This window comes from Gavialis gangeticus, unplaced genomic scaffold (assembly GCF_001723915.1).
Source record: "Gavialis gangeticus isolate Ggan-Ray unplaced genomic scaffold, GavGan_comp1, whole genome shotgun sequence".
NCBI lineage: Eukaryota > Metazoa > Chordata > Crocodylia > Gavialidae > Gavialis > Gavialis gangeticus.
Genome location: NW_017728992.1, coordinates 93345204 through 93349104, shown reverse-complemented (window position 1 = coordinate 93349104; position 3901 = coordinate 93345204).

The window sequence follows — 3901 nt, the reverse complement described above, 5'->3', positions numbered from 1 at the left end:
ATGCTCTCCATATCCCCCTCACCCCCGGATACCTCCTTACCCCAACTCCCTGCCCCCACACCCACAATTCCCTGCCAGTCCCTACTTACCCCCAAGAGTGCCTGGGTCCTGACCATGCCAGATCCTTGCTGCGCTTCTGCTTGCCCCAGCATGCTAAGGGTGCATGCCCCGTGTGCTGGGGCAGCAGAAGCACATAGAGTCACTCTGGCCAGAAACCAGAGTGTCTCTGGAGAACCAGCTTCTGGGTTACCTCAGGGCATGGTTCTTGCCCATGCCCTGCTCTGATTTTTTCCCCCATGTTTTCTTTTGATAGATGGATATCCAGATATCAGATTTTGAGCCCATGCTGCAAATATGCAGCACGAGGAACATTTTTTCATTCACAGTATGCCTCTTGCAGCATGTCAAACTGGTTTGGGACGCTGCAAGAGGTATGTGTGTGCTCGTCTGAATGCACCCGATGATTGCTTCATAGAGTAAGTATCCTTACTAGGAACACAGGATTAGAACAGGTCTCATAGGTCACATTCAGCAACATTTTGCAGCTGGGGGTCTGTTATAATGGTTGTGAGCCTGGTACACTTTCAACCCAGCCCATGCCATTGGAGCTGGAGCCACAGTTACCACTGTCACCAAACTGCCACTGCTGCCACTTCTACCCTCTGCTACACTCCCCACACTAAGTCCCTTAGAAGACCCAGACTTCATGGGCCAAATAAAATGGGTCTGCCAGCCAGAAACAGCCCACCAGTCATAGGTAGCCAACCCCTGTTATAGGTCATCAATTCTTATTCTCTACGCAGTATTGCATAAGCCTTTTCATAAGTTTATCAAGCTTTATCTCAAAAGCAGTCTGTTTTTTGCCCCCACTACTCCCACTTGACTGCTATTTCAAAACCTACATTTGGTCTTACTAAATTTCCTCCCATTTCTTGTACTCCAGTGGTGAAAGTCAGCAAGTTCTCTCTGTAAGATATTCTGATCCTACAATATGTTGGAAAAAACCTCCTAACTTTGTCATCAGCACATTTCTTCGGTCTACTCCCAGGTTTTTGTGCCAGTGAAAATAATAAACAAGAGCAGTCCCAAGACTGATCACTAAGAAACTGTACTAGAAGCCTTGGTTCAGCCTAATTCTTGCCCTTCCAGTACTTCCTATTGCTGTCTCCACTCTTGACTGGTTCCTAACCCTCCTCACAATTCTTCTATTAAGCCTCATCTTCTGCAGCTTAAGTATAAGATCCTCTGTGGTACCGTATCTAGTGCCTTACTGAAGTCCATGTAGATGAGATCCACTGTGTTTCTTTTGTCTAACATTCAGTTACCTTATCAAGGATTGCTAGCAGATTAGCTAGTTTATTGTCAGATTTTTTTCAAATATGAGTCCTTTGAATTGAAGATTCATACACATTATCGGACTCTCAATTTAAGGACTCTCAAAAAGGAGCATATAAAGTTACATTAACAGAGATGCAAGTATTACGGTACATATAAAAGCTCCCTCTCAACCTTGTTTTTGCACACACACTCATTTTTTCACACATGGTACAACGCATAGTATTAGAGATTTTGATTCCAAAAGACTTTTCTTATGAAATTACAACAGTCATTTAATGAGAAAAATGGAAGACCTTGTAGTAACATCACTAGATGAGCTATCTGGAAACAGTCTCCAGCTTTCCCATGCACTCCTTGTGTAACCTTGGGTGAGTCACTTATCTCCAGATCCACAAAGATTTGTAGGCATTTAAGTGTCTAACACCTACGCAAGAACACTCATTGATTTCAACATGAGTTAGATCCCTAAATACTTTTGAAGACGTGGGCATTAGGATCTTATACAAAACTCACTGAATCTCAGGGTTTCTTTCTCTCTGCCTTAATAGCCTTTTGTAAAATGTGGATAATATTTCCCAGGTTTCACTGTTTATCCCCCTTGCCTATGAAAACTCTAAGTTCTTTAGAATACATACTGTCTCTTACAGAACACAGCACACTGGAAGTCTAATCCTGATCAAGACTGTAGGACTGATTGATTGGTTGAACTTCAAACATTAGTAATAATAGTGAGATTTTGTATCCCTTTATCATAGCTCAGCTTCTTGAGTATAGTTTTTATTTCATAGTCCTACTTTTGTATAAGGCCTCTGATAATTCTGCCCTCATTAGATACCATGTAATGCTAACAACTGGCATGGTTTAAAATATTTAAATATTTATATCCATGACTTTTAATGTAACATGTTAAAACCTGGGGTTTTGCTGACAGGTCCTTAAAAAATTTCCTTGTAGCAAATCACTACAGGAAGTAAGATGTCACAAGCAAGATTCCATATTTTATTTATTCCTGTTACTATCTGTCAACTCCAGGTCTTTAAGTATGGACTAAAAGTTTCAGCTGATTTATGACTATTTTTTCTATATATCTGAAAAGTGCTGTATCTTCAGCACATCAGCACACAGATAACCATGTAGCACAGGAAGTGTGAGAGACACAAGACAAAGACTCAGAAGCTGTATAATTTTTGTAACTTTCTCTCTCTCTTTCTCTGTTTAATAATTACTTAAGAAAAAATTGATAATTCTGAACCAGTGTATGACATACTAATAACAAGTTGGCAAGTAAAAGGTAATTCTCTGTCACATAAATACAATACCGAATGCAAAAATAGATTTTTCTAAAATAAGTAACTTTGAGGCTAGATAATACAGGAAGGCACTAACTTCTTTCTTCTGAAGGCACAAGTTCAAATGAAAATAATAATAATTAGCGCTTACCCAGTCCTTTAAGCAAAGCATCTCAGTGCTCTTTACAAACATTAAGCAAGGTCACAATATCCTGCCTTGATAGTTGATATCAGAGTAATTTTATCAAACCTAAGTTTTAGGTTCAGAGAAATTAAGGCATTTTTACACGTGCTCTTGGACTCAGTACTAGGCACTTTAATTAGCAACTTGTACAAATTAAAAGCCCGTGTGCATCACGTGTATCGGTGTCATCTTGTGTCCCCACACTGAAAAAATGGCAGTGGGGCACTTTGAACTAAAGCTGATTGGACATGTTCTATTTCAAAGCATACCACTACCATTTTGTCCGAGCGGCGACATGTGACAACACCAATACATGTGACACACAAGGCTGCCAGAGCACATCAATTTCCATGTTCCAGCAGACTCGATTAATTGAGTTTGCTCCAATGTGCTGGATTTCCAGCACATTGGAGCAGGCTCTGCGTACACATGTAGGAGCCCTAAGTGTCTTTTTAGCTTCCTGCTTAAGCTCAAGGACACATTTTTTTGTTAAATTTGGGAAAATCCATGTCCAGTAGAAGGGCCAAAAAACAGAACATGTATTTTGCACAAAAAAATTCCATGGCCTGGAGGTGGTACCATTTTTCTTCTCCAAGGACCTAGCCATCAGTTAGAGGGAGAAAATGGATGATCTTCAACTGCACACTTGTAGGATAATCTCAGGTCAAAGGGTTGGGTGTCTGAAGAAGTCCAGTAATCAGTATAAGGAGACATAATGAAAAGACAAGGAAAAATGCAAAAAGGGAAAAGCATCCAAATATACATGAAGAGGAGAGCAAAACCCCTAAAATATGTGGAAATACAGAAGGTAGATAAATTCAAGTAATGAGAATGTAAATCCTATCAAAAGGAAGAGAATTTCTGTCCTCTTCAGAAACAAAATATTTTTAAAAAATCACAATGTAAAGAAGAAATAAATTAAAAAGAAATCACAGAACAGAAACAAAGAAAGAAAAGAAAAGAAAATGTAGTCAAGAGGCCAAGGAGGAAAATTAGCTAGAGGAAACAGGGAGAGAAAGTGGTGGGGCAAAACACACATAGAACTTTTAGGTTAGTTTCATAGTTTCTAGGGTCGGAAGGGACCTGAGCA